Source organism: Crocodylus porosus, unplaced genomic scaffold (assembly GCF_001723895.1).
Source record: "Crocodylus porosus isolate Cpor-Errol unplaced genomic scaffold, CroPor_comp1, whole genome shotgun sequence".
In the NCBI taxonomy this organism is placed as follows: domain Eukaryota; kingdom Metazoa; phylum Chordata; order Crocodylia; family Crocodylidae; genus Crocodylus; species Crocodylus porosus.
The window spans coordinates 177984191-177999058 of NW_017728906.1; the positions used below are offsets into that span (position 1 = coordinate 177984191).

Below are 14868 nucleotides of genomic sequence, written 5' to 3' on the forward strand. Positions count from 1 at the left end.
CCAGTGGCTGGGGTGGGGCATGGCTCCAGCAGGAGCATGGCGGCAGCAACGGGAGGCCAGCGGCAGCAAGCCTCCTGTTGCTGTATATTTAAAATGCAGGTTCAGCATTCGCAAAGCTGTATATTTAAAATGCAGGTTCAGCATTCGCAAATATCTGAAACCATGAATGCATAACCCATGAATACCAAGGGTTTCCTGTACTACATCTAACCAGGTTTATCTTGAAACATGTTTGGCCATTTTTAAGCAGTTTATGTTCAACGAACTTCTGGTCTGTTACAGGTTTAAACCAGTTTCCAATCACTTAAACCAGTTTATATGTAACTTCTGTCCCTAGCCCTAGAGAAGTTGTGGAATCTCCATCCTTGGAACTTTTCAAGACCAAATTGGGCAGTCACATGTCTGAGTCTGTGATTGTTTAGTCAAGGAAGATCTTGCCTTGAGCAGGGGGCTGGTCTCATGAGGTCTGTTCTAGTTCGCTTTCATCTAGTCCCCTCGTTCGCACACACTGGGCGCATCTATACATGCTGTTAATGTGCACAAATAAACTCCAGAACATATTTCTCTGGAGTTTATTTGCGCAAAGCACAGGGAGCCCAGCCATAGCATCCTGGGCTGGCATGGGGACCCAGAAGGTCAGTCTGGCAGCCCAGGGCTGCTCCAGCAGGGCTCCACATGCTGCAGTGGGGCTGGCTGAGGCATGAGGGTGTTTCAGCACAGGGCTAGCACTGGGGTGGCTGCTTCAACAGGACTCCACATGCTGCACAGTGGCTAGCTGAGTCATGAGGATGCTTCAGCATCGGGGCTGCCTGCTGAATAACCAAGCACTGAAACACCTTGTGCCCCAGTCAGCCAGGGTAGTGTCTACACATACACTGCTGTGAATGAAAAAACTTCACAACAGGTTAAGACTTTTATTTACATGTCCTAACCTGTTGTGCAGTTTATTAGTTTTGTGTGCCATGATAGGGGGGCACGTGTAGACACTGATGATGATTTACTGCACAGTTAGTCAACTGCCCAGTAAACACCTCATGTTGATGCACCCATTCAATTTGGTTGGTTATATACATTTCTGCTAAAAGTGTGAGCAAATCATTGAGGCATCTTAAAGACATGAAAAGAAAGGCAAAACAACACTTTACTTTCAGCTCAGTGTGCCCCTCCACGAAGCACAGCACATGCCCAGAAGAATCAGTGCATTAGTTTGACCCAGCTCACTCAACTTCTGTACAGATTGGGCGCTTCAGCGGGGCTTTCTGGCACTTTTATCTAATAGCTGATTGAATCAACTTTAGATAAATGTGCCAAAAAGTCCCACTGAAGCACCTGATCTATACAGACGATGAAGAGCCAGATCAAACTAACGCACTTCCTCTTCTGGTAAAGCACAGTTTTGTTTTGTTTTCACATCTTTCAGCAGCCTATAACTGTACCACCTTCTACACATACACACCCTTTCCTAGGGAAAGCCAGGAACATCCTGCCAAAGGCGTGTACCCATTTCAAGTCAGCACTCTCATAATGGATCACTGCACTAGCTCTAGCTCTGCATTGTGAGTTACCTCATTTGGAGGAATCATAGTACAATTAATTGGTACATTAAAATAGAATTTGCATAGGGGTACTTATGACATTCCCATTAAAATCACATTAGTTCATCATGATTAAAATTGTTTCACTGAGCACCAAATGAATTAATCAGTGGCTGCTTTATTATACCTGTGCCCAGCACTGCAACTTTCAGAAATGTATTAGGAGCAGTTATTGTTTCAATTGTAAGATGTTTTTTCAATGACTTCCTTCAAGCTGCACAGGAATGCAAGTAATGTAATTTTCTGTTCACCATGTAAACTTCTTGTTAACCACAATGCAATGAGTTACTGATTTACAAGAATGGCTGAACCATTCAAAACCAGGTCTGCTTTTCTGTATGACTGAAAATAGACAATTCTGAAGTTTTCCTGGGTATTTAGGTGGGAGTTTCCAAAAGGAAAGAAGTGACTTAGTCCTGATTCTATCAAGTGTATTACCATTGTCCCTAATGGAAGTGAAGACAGTTTAGTTCTGAACACTTTTGAAAATCCTTCACTTTTTTATTCTTGTTTTCAGTTGAATCCTTTAGCAGTAAATCTTTGGCTGAGTCTGGAACAGGGGGGGATGCAAAGGTAGCATAAAGCTCTTTGCCTGCTCAGGCAAGCTCCAAATGGTGCCACAGTGGAGATAAGGTAACTCTAGTATAAAGAAAGCCACATCCTCTTTGCTTTTCCACAGGCTACTGTCCCTCTGCCAATCTCCAGGAAGTCTCCACAATAGGTCTCTCCTGACTGAGCAGTAAGTTGCCTTTTAAATATTCCTCAGCAAACCTATATGCTTACATGATCCTGTTACTTGACCTGTAGCTTAGTATTCCCAAGCCCATGTCCAAAAGAGATCAGATTCAGAATCCTAACCTAATACAGCCACCGAGTATAGACAAGATGTTTATGACTAAATTCTGGCCAGAAATGAACGGAAGAAAAAGGGATAAAAAGCTGTGTTTGCAGTTAGTAGTTTCTTACCATTTCTTACTAGCTGCATGTAATGCTTTCGTCTAAATGACTTCGAAAAAAGATAATAACGGTTTGGGTTTTTTCATTTTATTACCTAGTGAGATAGAAAAATGTTCAGGGTTGCTAGTGGGAAAGTGGTATTCCCAGATGAAATGCAGTGTTTCCCCTCCATGCCAAAATTCTATGGATTAGATGAAGGAAAAAAGATGCACTATTATACTAAAATAAGAACATCTACAACTGCGCTGTATGGTTGAACACAACAGGAAACTGATAGAGTTAAATATAAGGCAGTTAATGCTGCTCCAGACACCTGGGGCACTTTAATATTTAGCCATAGTTCCCTGATATACTGTGTAACAGATTTCAAATTGTTCAAGCAATTTAGATTCTGAAGTTTAATCTCTTGAACAGTAAAAACTGAATTTCTGGAGGTACCGGAAAATATTTTAACCCTTCACTAAAGTAGGTTCATAGAAGGGAAGTACATGACCTGATATGCTATAGTTTATAAACAGAGCAGATGACAATACTATAAAATGGAAATTGGAGTAGTAGTGTAAAAACCAATTTGTGCCTTGTCCTTCACACAGAACTGGATGCATCTCTATATGCTGTGCAGATGGAAAAGTGATCTAACAGTGGGGGTAGCACTGCAAGCTTACCCCTCACCATCCTGCCACTCACTAAAGGTAGAGAAAGTATACTCAGTTTAGTAATTTCTGATATTTTGTATTCAAGAAGTAATTATGAACAGATTGTTTACATTAGTTTGTTTGTTTGAAATTATCGGATGCCTATTTTATGCAAACATATTTAAGCATGTTCACTGCAAATACTGTGTTGAGTATTCAAGGTTACAGTTTTACAGTGTTCTGGTTAGACACACAGACTTCAAGCCTAGTCCCTGACCAGAAATGTACTTCTCAAAATCAGAATTTTATTCAGAAAGAGTCCCAAATTCATGACAGGGATGTTTCAATTATACTGATTAGGGACTTTTAATGATAATGCAATTGCTTATAATGATGCATTTCAAAATTGTTTTATGTGTGAATACCCTGTAATATTTGTTTTAGAAGTCACTGGTCCAGTGATTTATAAAACAGTTTTTTCAGTGCACTGCATCAGTAGAGTAGTAGGGAAGAGTTTAAATAAAAGCATTGCAAATGTAGGGTATATTTGTAGATTTATAGAGGGTATGACAATTTATGTATCATTTCTGCTCTAGCTTCTACCTAGTTATGATGCAACACACTATATCTCTAACTCGAATATCCTCCAAGTCTAGTTAGTCCTCGTGGATGCCTCAGCCGGGGCTGAACGGAGCCAGCCTAGGCAGCAGAAGCAAGGCTCTCCCTAGTGGCTGCAGCTTAGTGACAGCTGCTCCCTGCACCCAGGCTGGGCAGCACCACACAGAGCCCCCCACCCTGCTCAGGGAGGGAGGAGGCAGGGGAAGAGTCCCCCTCCAGGGCCAGGCAACAGAGCTGTGTGCCTTGATTGCTCCTGGCTGTCAGGGAGCTGCTGATGCAAGCAGGGCTATCTGCCTCCTCCCCACCACTGGGGTCTGGCCATAGCCCCACTTTCCCCAACCCTCTGAACCCTGCACACCAAGGTGGGGGTTTAAACCCCTCTTCAGTCATACTCAGGTCTACCATGCCTCTCTTCCCCACTCAGTTCACCTTTAGACTAACCTAAAAAGATTGAATCTGTGCAAGCTCATGCTTTTTGAATATCTGTCCATAGCCTTTAAGGTTGAAATGTCAGCTGGATGACACTGTTATAGGTGTTATTGCAACTTTGATCTGAATGCAATTAGTTGACGTTGGGAATGTGGGATAGGGTCCAATGCCATTTTATTACTTAGCCCAGTGATAGTGTTGCTGATGAATATAAGGTCTGCATTGTATCCTCATTTCCAGTGGCTGCTTTTGAATGATTTAAGTAACTTTGGGTCATAGATCAAACGTAACTGGTATGCATCTGACCAAGCTTGTACTGCTTCACTATCTTTATTGGTCTCATTGTAGCCCAGTTGCATGCTGTGGCTGTTAAAGCCACCCATGATCATCAGTGGTTTATTTTGAGTGATCCCTGGTGTATCTGTAAAGGTGAAACTTGTGTGAGGTGGTTTGTAGACTGAAGTGATTGTGATTCCATTGAATTTGATAGTCAGGATTTCAATGTTGTTTTCTTCAGTCTTTGCTGTAGAAACTATGACAGTTCCCATTTCAACAAATATGGGACTTAAATTGGTTGTGTGGTCTTTTAATCGCCATAGTCATTCCAGGTATTGAAGGATGGTTATGGTTATTATGAGGTCCTCAGTGTGTCTCTAGTAAGCACAAGATATCAGACTGGATGTTCTTACCTGGATTTACAATTTTTTTTTTTTTTTTTTGCCATTGAAAACCCTTCAAGGTTTACAGACACTACTGTCAGTGTTGGTCCTAAGGATGACTCTTGTACTTTGGTCAGAAGGCATTATGACTGGTTACAGTTGGTCAATTTCTCGGGTCAAAATTGTGGTTTGGGATGTTAACAGAGTTCACAGGTATTACCAACAGGGATCGCAATGTGGTCCCCACTAGCTATATGGTGAACAAATATCTGAATATGTTGGAAAGTTCCAGATATGGTTAAGCAATTTGCTCTTTTTGCCAATACTCAGACATTTGGGTTGTATAAATATGCATGGAAAGTATATTTCAAATGCATAAAAAAAGATGTATTTAATGACAGAATTTCTTGTAGGTTGCAATTCAGCCTTCCACAGGGGATCAGTATTAGGTATACACAGTACTGAAGGCTTCAAATTTTTAATGCACAGCTTAAAGAATGTGGGCTGTTTTGGTGATTCATAGCCCTCATAAACCAAGGCCTAAGAAGACACAAGAGATGCATGGGATTCCTGGTGGTCCTCTGGACAGGAGTGAATTTCACTCTTTGGATGAAAGAAAAGTTTATTAATAAAGGTTAAACCAGTTTAACCAAAAGAAACAGGCATGCTATTGAATCACAAATGCCACATACTCAGGGGCAAAGTAAGGAAGAAAAAGTTCACAAGCAATCTATGATCTGAGCTCTGTTTGCAAACAGTTTACATTAATAAACACAAATAGAAAACACATGAAGAAATGTGTAGTCTGTTTGTATCTAATTCATGGCCAGCAAGTAAATTTTAATTCTTTAAAATAAATCATTCATTGTTAGTTATGCCATTAATGAATTTTGTTAGTTCTGCAGTAAGTGAATTCTGCTATAGATTTTGTTCACATTCCAAAGTAAAAAGTAGCCTTATAAAATACTGAAAATGATTTTCCCATACTTGGTCTCTGACAACGAGAATTTTTGGAAAGTTTGAATCAAATCCCTTCAAGGTAAATATTAAATTTTATACAAAATAAAAATGAAAAAACCTGCTTAAAAATTGCACTTTTCTTTAATCACGCAATTGAAAAAAAAGGGGGGGGAAAGAGAGAACTTTTTAAGAGCGAAGCTTCTGTTTGTTCATGCCGCAGTTTAAGAGCCATATTGGAAGCACTAAGTCATTTTACTGTCACCATACTATCTTTACTTCTTAATGAAAGCTGGAGCCAAGCAGGATTTTTCTATGTCTGCACAGGTCAATGGACTCCTAGTCTTGGCTACCACCATATTTTAGAATAGTTACTACTATGATAATGCTTACACAGATCTCTTAATACATACTAACATAGGAATTGCCTTATCAATCAGATCATTGGTCCATCATGTCTAGCGTCCTGGCTCCACCAGTGATCAGTGCTACTTGCTTCACAATAACTCAAGAAAGCTTGAAGTGGACAGTTATGGACTAACCTCCCTACACTCAGTTAAAGATAAGTATACTGCCCAAGACACAGCAGGAGATAGCTTTTACTCTATTTTAAATTCTATGTAATGTGATCATGAATGTCGTCAGTAACCACATAAATGTTTGTGCCTTTTTGAATTCTGCTAAATTACTGGCTTCAGGGATAGCTCTGTGAACTTCAGCTGCTCCTGGGTTCAAATGTTTGAGGGTTTTAGGAAAGTTTTTTTAAGACTTGTGTTAGAATTGCAGGGTAAACTAGGAAAGATGTTGCGTTCACATTCCAAAATAAAATGTAACGTTATAAAAATCCACAGATAGCTCAGCTTCCCATTTATAATGCCAAGTTATATTAATGTCTACAAAGTATTTTAAAGATATTTTGAAATATTTTGTCCCACTTTCCACAGGGTATCACTAGAGTTCTCTCTGAAGCAACAGCACTCAGCTATCATGTCACAGAGAACTATGGAACATTCACTCTTTGTTAAATATAATGTGAATAAACAGTGAATTAATATTTAAGTGGATGATTTTCAAAAGCACAATCAACAGTTAAGTGCCTAACTCGCACTGTAAGTCAATAGGAAATGGGTGTATTTTACACCTTTCATAATTTCTCCTAGCTGATGGATTATGATGCTATGGCATAATAGATATATAACTATCCCTGTTGATTTGCGTTTTAAACCAGGAGATAGTAACTGCATCAGGCTTATCACATTATTCTCTGTTTCCTATGGGATGTGCCATCAGACAAACATTGAATTTTAATAGTTAGAGGCTTGTTTCAACAGTATCTCCAAATGCCAGAATGACATGTAACCAGAATGAAAGAGGAGCATTCAACTGTTTAATATATTAGTAGTCATGCCAGAAATGTGCTTTAGCCCTTAAAAAAATTCTCCAACATATCTCTGGTTACAAAATATAATATGATATCATCCTATTCTCCACAGCATAGTGCAATTCATAGCAGTAAATGTGCTTTGCTTCACTATATTATTAGCTGTCTTGCTGCAATGCAGTATGTTGCACAGAGTTACTCTATTGTATACAACACTGGCCTGTCTATCCTCTGAATTTTCTAAGTAAATGCTGATTATCTTGAAATGGAAATAACACTACTTTTCAATATATGACATAAACAGCAATCATACAGTTAACGAAAGCTGCGGCCGCCAGCCAAACTGTACACGGAGCACAATTATTCGAGCCATTAATTAGAGTATAGAGTTTACTCATGAGATAGCTCTGATTAAAATTTATGCTGAAAGATAACTTTGGCATTGGAATGAAAACAGACATTTTAAATGCACCTCAGTGCTGTACTTTTAAAGTATAGTTGATAAGACTGACAGAGTATCACTGCTGGAATAGGAATATGTTGCAGCAGTCTTCATGTGAAATGGTACCTGACTGACTGACTACAGGATTTTCCCATCTATTAAAGGTATGTGTATGTTAACATAGTTTGAGACGCTGACCTCTGACTAGCCATACATTGCTTCCCAACATCATAGCGTTTAATCACCTTCTGTATAAAAAGGGGGAGTAATAATAAGTCTATGGTGGCCTTTGTAGGGCTGCTATCCTTCCATTCTTAAGGGAAAATTTCTGCTTGGTGTATAAATGATATATACAAGTACAATGGCAGAGATCTTCAGATATAGTCTGGCACCTAACACCTACTGAAATCAAACAACCTTGAGTCTTTGATTCCATGTTTCTCACGGTGGTTCCGTATTTTTATTCTTGTTCATAAGTCTGGTTTATTTATTTTTAAAGTATACTAAAAATCTGTTAACATCATGCCCCTCATTTCCCAAAAAACTTGTGGGATTGCCTAAGGCTTAGTTACTGTTTGTGGTTAGGTTCAATACAACAATGGGCAGGAAGCAAACAGCTGTAAATATGCAAAGCCCAGGTGAAGACAAGAAAAACCACAGTTTACACTGGTTTTGATTACTAGTAAGTTTGATCACAGCCAATTCCATGTCTGTAGCTAGGGTAAGTATTGCATCAGTTTCTGATCCCTGTTGGCTGAATCAAGGTCATGACTTTTGAAGACTGAAGCATTGAAAAGGCCACTGTTTATAGAGGGGGCAAAGCATAAGGGAAATCCCAAAGGCTATGGTGTATACATGGAAGATGTCCCCTTTCAGATCCAAACCTTCCTCTACTCATCTCTTCGAAAAAATGGCCAGAATCCTCTAGTGAGGTGCTATTTGTGTATAGGTATCAGAGTATAAGGCTCATTAGGACACTGCTAGTCTATGATTTAAGAAATTTATTACAAGAGAACTGCAGAAACAGCAGGGAAAAGTACTTAAATGATGTGTTCCAAAAAGGTCTGCAAGAGTCAGGATATGGTGTAGGACACCAGCAAAGGAGCACAGAAAAATGTTTAATTGTTGCCAGATGTACTATGCCCTAATAGTTACAACATGTAACAGGCTGGCCTTTCAGAGCTGGGTCTCAGTACTAACCACCCACCTCTTCTAAGCTAAACCCCCACCTCATTCTCCTGCCATGCCTTCATGAAAATAATATGAATGTTATTTCTAAGGCAGAAGGCTGCCCATTGTTTAGCCTCTTGATAACAAGGGCCTAAATACATGCTCCAACTGACCCTTACACATGCCCCCTGCCTTGCAACTGTTTCTGTGTCACATCCAGTATTTCCATATTATCCCCGCCAATATATCTATTTCCCCAAGTCAGTGGTTCTGCCCCTCACTGGGCCCTCGGGCTCCTTGCTGGGCCACTTCACTCTTGCAGCCCCCTCGCTGGGCCACTGAGGTCCTAACCCTGTGGGGCTCAGGTGGCTGTTGCTGTGCCTGGCTCCTTGCACTGGGATCTTCCACTCTGTAGGCTCATGTGGCCGTCAGCATGCCTGGCCCCACAACACTGGGATCAGGTGTCCCGCACTGGGCTTGCCTGGCCCAGGTCTCTTCCCTTGTTGGTAACCCAGACATTGGTAGGGTCTGGGGTTTTCAGGCCCCCCTCCTTGCCTTTCACTGGTGGTAACTGGCCTGGCATTTCTGGGGGACTGTTCTGCAGTGAACAGCTCCACCAGACCACCCATCCCCAGCAGGGTGCAGTTTTAGGTCTGACCCAGAACCAGGAGCCTCCAAACCATCCCCATAGCTCCTGCCCTTACCTCCAAGATGTTCCAGGAGCAGCTCAGCCTGATGTTGCCCCCTGGCCTTCTCAGCACAGGCTGCTCCCTCTCTTTCTGAGGGCCTGGGTTAAAATGGAGGCTGCTGTGCCCCCTCATCCAATCCCAGGGTCCTCCTAGGGTCATGTGCTAGCCTTGATGAGGCTAGCACCCACATGCCGGCTGCTCCACTGCCAACTAGAAACCTTAAAGTGGCAGGCACTGCTGGTGCCCTGCCACACAACACCTATCAGGATAAACTGTGTACATTAGGGCCTTTTCCATAATTTCTGATGACTACACAAGCATGCTTGCTTAGTTATTGAATATCTATCTTCATGACTGTTTGAACAGTACTGTATTGCTCAATTACACAGTCTGCAGATGCCTGTTGATGCTAATAGCTTATGGAGTCTCCTGGAGCTGCACAGACAGTTTTATATATTTCCCATATTGTACAAGAATCTAAAGGGCCTCTCCCAGATTTCATCTCTTACTTCTCAATAAATCAAATGTATGACTGACTTGATGGTTTGTCCTTTCAGCTCTCAGTTTTAGTGTATGGTTTAGGTTGTGGAAAAAATATCTGAGACACCAATCACTGAATGTGCCTGCGCTTTAGAACTGGATAAAGAAAACTACAAGATAAATCCAATTATATGTTTACAGAATTGTTTTAAGTTTTAAAATGGTACACAAGAGGGACAGAATAAAATATGAGTGATGCAACATGAAAATGCTATATACTCGTGATTCCCAACCTTGAAAAAAAAAGAAAACCAAATTAAAATATTCTTTAACATTAAACAGTTGCCCATCTACAACTGTGACTCCTAGAAGATCATATATATCTAGTATTAATGAATGAAGACACCCAACACCCATCTTTAGAAAATTTCTTATGTACCGGACCAAGCAAATGCTACTGGATCCAGTATTAACTCTTAAAATTTATTTAACTATTTGTGTGGGGGGTACAGAATATGGTTACTTCTTCTGTTTTACAGGTGAGTAAACTGATGCAGGTTACCACAGTTCTTCTGTATCTTCGGTTTACAGGTGAGTAAACTGATGCAGGTTACCACAGTTCTTCTGTATCTTCGGTTTACAGGTGAGTAAACTGATGCAGGTTACCACAGTTCTTCTGTATCTTCGGTTTACAGGTGAGTAAACTGAGGCACAGTGTGATCAAGTAATTTATTCACAGTTACCTCGTGGCAGAAACAGGAACATGACCCAGAAAACCTGACTCTCAAGCTTTGCTTTAACACTTTCTCCCTGTGAGACAGATTTGAACCTCCTGCTCTAACTAGTTGTCATTTCATCACATGAGTTATCCTATTAAAACCAATCAAATGACTTGTGCAAATAACTTGTTGGAATAATGGGTACTCAAGCCAGATTGTTAAAGAAAAGATTAACAACTCCATACATCAATACACAGTGGCAGAGTCTACGTGAGATGCTGCCTGTGTAGTACCTCCTAACTACTGCGCAGTAGCATTGTGTGGCACGAAGTGTGATGTGACACTACTGCGCAGTAACTCCAGTTACAAGTATTAAATGACTGCACACTAACATCTGTGCAGTCACCGTATCATGTAGACACAGACAGTAGCATATACATTTTTAGTCCTCTCTTGGTCTTTTTTATTTCATGCTTGGCAGGGGTTTTTGTTGAGATGACTGTAGATGTCCTTTACTCCCTGCCATCCCTCCCTATGTAGACTACTCTTGTTCTTTCCAGATTGACTGTATCTTTGTGGTTATCCATCACAGCTATCAATCTTGCATTTCATTAATGCTGCTGTCAGTCAGGTGTAAGGATATGGTTGAAGATCTGAAATATATAAAATTACCTTCTCCCCAGAATGGAGAAATTGAAAGAGGATACTGTGTGTTTATTGCTTTAGGTCTCCAGCATTGTTTTGGTTGGTTTGGTAGAAAGGAAATGGTCACATCTGCACAGCTAGGCCCCATAGCAGAAAAAAATATCTGAAAAATGTTGAAGCAAATAAGGGGCTTGACCTGAGAGTTACCCTCTAGTTATTTCAGTTCTGTTTCCCACAAGTGACAACATTTTTTGAGATTTATCTGCACTGAGTCAGATACCAAAACCAGAACAGAGATTAGGAAATTACGGAGGTTGGGATTTTTAATTTGTAGACAAAAGACTATCATTAAAAAGCAATTGTTTTTTCATGATTCATCACAAGAATGTCAGGAAACTAGAAGTTAAGGTAACCATTTTAGTCCCCATCTTGTAATGCGTTCTCCTGGCACAAACCCCTGCATTTGCATGCTATTGTTTTGTGTAGGAAGTGCAGAAATCAGACCACTTATATATGCATCTAAACGCCATTGCTGCTGAGTACTATTCTGTTCTCAGTTAAACTGACACATATTTAAGAGGATTTCTTTAAGGGACGTTGTGTTGCTGAGCCCCCACTACGCTACTTTGCTTCACAGGTGAATAAACCAAGACATGGAACAGCTAAATGATTTACCCAGTGTCACACAGGTAGCCAATAACAGTGAATCAGGTACCTGAATGGAAGTTGCTGGAAGTGCTCAGCTGTCTGGTGTAATACCGTCCATTGTTAGGTGGTCAAATATGAATTTAGAAGTGCAAATTTGCACACCCATTTTCACAAACCTCCACTGTGGTAGTGAATCTAGTTTCCTGATAGAACTACAATAAATAGAGGAATTCTTTCTGTTATATTTCCTCTTGTATCCTATGTGTTCAATGAGTAGAAGGAACAAGATACTTTTTACAAATGGATAAGCATTACTTTTTGTACTGTGTATATAAATGAAAGTGCAAATTTTATGTAACTTCAAAAAGGCCAAGTCAAATATTTCTAAATTTGTTGGAAAAACATTAGACCCATTTTCCTGTAATGGGGTTTTGTCAATCAACTTGTAATGTTATGATTCTATAAACCCTTTAGAACAGAAGATTACTATTTTATAATAAAATAGAATGGGGAGTAGTTATAGGACTTGCTAACAAAATCATAAGCCTATCACTGCTCTGCTACAATAAAGCATTGGAATCCATCATTTTAAGCTGGAGTACCATGCTTCAAAACTTATATCTAGCTGCATAACACCACTAGGGAGAAATAAAATACAGATTAGCTTTGCAAAGGAGATTTATTAGAATGTGTGAGTGAATCATGTAAAAACAAATAGGTTCCCAGAAGATCTGAGGAACTTAGATTGCCTGCTAAATATCTAGGATTTTTCTTCTCTTTTTCTTAATAAACTAGAATACATTAGTCAGTTCTTTATTAATCAATTATTAATATTCTGAAGTTAGTGGCACTAGCTGTATCTAAGTCAGAGATAATAAATCAAACTTAATAATGTGACATGACTTTAAAAAACAATCTCTGTGTCTCAGTAGTGTAATCAGGGTGAGGTGAGCAGGTCACCAACCCAAGGCACTGCCTGTAAGGGGGCACCAGAACCTCTCCCCACCAAGGACTTTTAGCACAGCAAGGGCAGTCCTGGGCATAGGAACAGGGCAGTGCACCCCTGCAGCCAGCAGTGTATCTGGGGAGCAACTGGGTTAAGTGGGATGGTGCGCCCCCCAATCAGGCAGACCTGCACCCAATACATTTGTACCTGGGATTGCAGGCAGGCAGTATTCCAGCCTGCAAGGGATCCTGCTTGGGGCTGCCAGGAGACACAGGGAAAGGGCCAGCCATTTCCTGGTGTGAGGACTGAGCTGCTGCTGGGCTTGTCTTCTGTGCCTCTGTGGGCTGCGGGCAGGAGTGGGGCAGGCGGGCAGGTAGCAGCGGCACTGGGAGGGATGCCTACGGGGAGGCTAAGGCACATTTTGGGATGGCTTTAGTCCCCCAAACCCTCCTTAGCACCACCCCTGTGCATGTGCATGGCCTTAAGTGGCCAGGCAGCCAGCTCCATGCAGATAAGTCTAATGGGGGGAAGAGGTTTTGGGGAAGAAAGGCGGGGGCAGATTGAAGCCACCACAGTGAGGGACGGAGTGGGCCAGGGGCTGGGGGCACTGCTCAGCCAGGGTGGTGCATGGAACCCTAGGCTGGGGTGGGGAGCAGAACAGAGCTACAGGTGGCTCGTCTAGGCAGTACATGTGGGGAGGGAGAGCCTTGAGCCCACAGCAGGCAGCCTGCATCTTCTCTTGCCCCACTATGGCCATGGCAGGTATAGAAGAGGATGGGAAGCAGAGAGAGGAGGTGGCATGTGCCACCCCACCCCAGCCCATCTAAGCCCACCCAGGATCCCCCATTGGGCATGGAGGCCTGCCCCACTCTTAGCAGCAACCTGATGAAGTCCAGCTCCCACTGGGGGGAGGAGGTCTCTAATTCTGTGTTTACGCAGGGCCCCACTAAATCTTAATCCATTTTGTGTCTGGGATGGGACCAAACAGGGAACAGAGGACCTCCCAAGGAGCTGCCAATACTTGCAGAGCAGTAGTAGAGGGTTCAGTGTGCAGAGAGGCAAGTAAGACGTCACTTCTCCATAACCTCCCCCGCCTCCATCCCATCTATAGTGGTTGGCATGCCCCTTTCCAACCTCCCCTCCCCCTGTGCCCCACTGCCTCAGGCAATCAGTAAGATGGCTTTGCCTCTGTTGTCTCTGGCTCCTGTTTAAACAATCACATGGTAAAGACATTCTTTTTATAAAATAACAACCTATCTTCCAGGTCATCTTCCACATACCCAAACCCTTACCCCATACTGAAAGCTCTCTCACCTTGTATTGTGATCCTCTCAGATTTCATAGACACTAGGGCTAGAAGGGACTTCAGAAGATCATTGAGTCCAGCCCCCCGCCCAAAGAGCAGGAAGTCAGCTGGGGTCATAGGATCCCAGCAAGATAAGCATCAGATTTGCTCTTGAAGGTGTTCAGTGTAGGTGTTTGAACCGCCTTCGATGGCAGGCTGTTCCAGACCTTAGGGGCTCGGACAGTAAAGAAATTCTTCCTTATGTCCAGCCTGAAACGGTCTTGTAGTAGTTTATGACTGTTTGACCTCGTCATACCTTGGGGCACGCTGGTGAATAAACATTCCCCCAGATCCTGGTGGTCACCCCTGATAAACTTATAGATGGCCATCAGATCACCCCGAGCCTGCACTTTTCCAGGCTAAAGAGCCCTATGGCTCTCAGCCTCTCGTCGTAAGATCTGTTTTCCTGACCTCTGATCATGAACATGGCTCTTTTCTGGACTCTCTCAAGCTTCTGCACATCCTTTTTGAATTGTGGAGCCCAAAACTGGACGCAGTACTCCAGCTGTGGCCTCACCAATGCCAAGTACAAGGGGAGAATGATGTCCCGGGA

The 14868-nt window shown here is 41.9% G+C and overlaps 3 long non-coding RNA genes across 3 annotated transcripts in view; all 3 read left to right on the forward strand.

Moving 5' to 3' along the window:
- Positions 1-1982: 1982 nt before the first annotated feature.
- On the forward strand, positions 1983-12733 carry LOC109306726. The gene is made up of 4 exons (XR_002100092.1): positions 1983-2168; positions 2275-2334; positions 3146-3244; positions 11458-12733. It is a non-coding gene; the product is annotated as an uncharacterized LOC109306726 (long non-coding RNA).
- On the forward strand, positions 9594-10783 carry LOC109306727. Its single transcript, XR_002100093.1, has 2 exons — positions 9594-10551; positions 10708-10783. It is a non-coding gene; the product is annotated as an uncharacterized LOC109306727 (long non-coding RNA).
- A 1232-nt stretch (positions 12734-13965) lies between the features above and the next one.
- The window catches only part of LOC109306725, a 12263-nt gene continuing 11360 nt past the window's right edge, over positions 13966-14868 (forward strand). The window contains exon 1 of the long non-coding RNA XR_002100091.1: positions 13966-14032. This is a non-coding gene — a long non-coding RNA (uncharacterized LOC109306725). The remainder of the gene's footprint in view (positions 14033-14868) is intronic.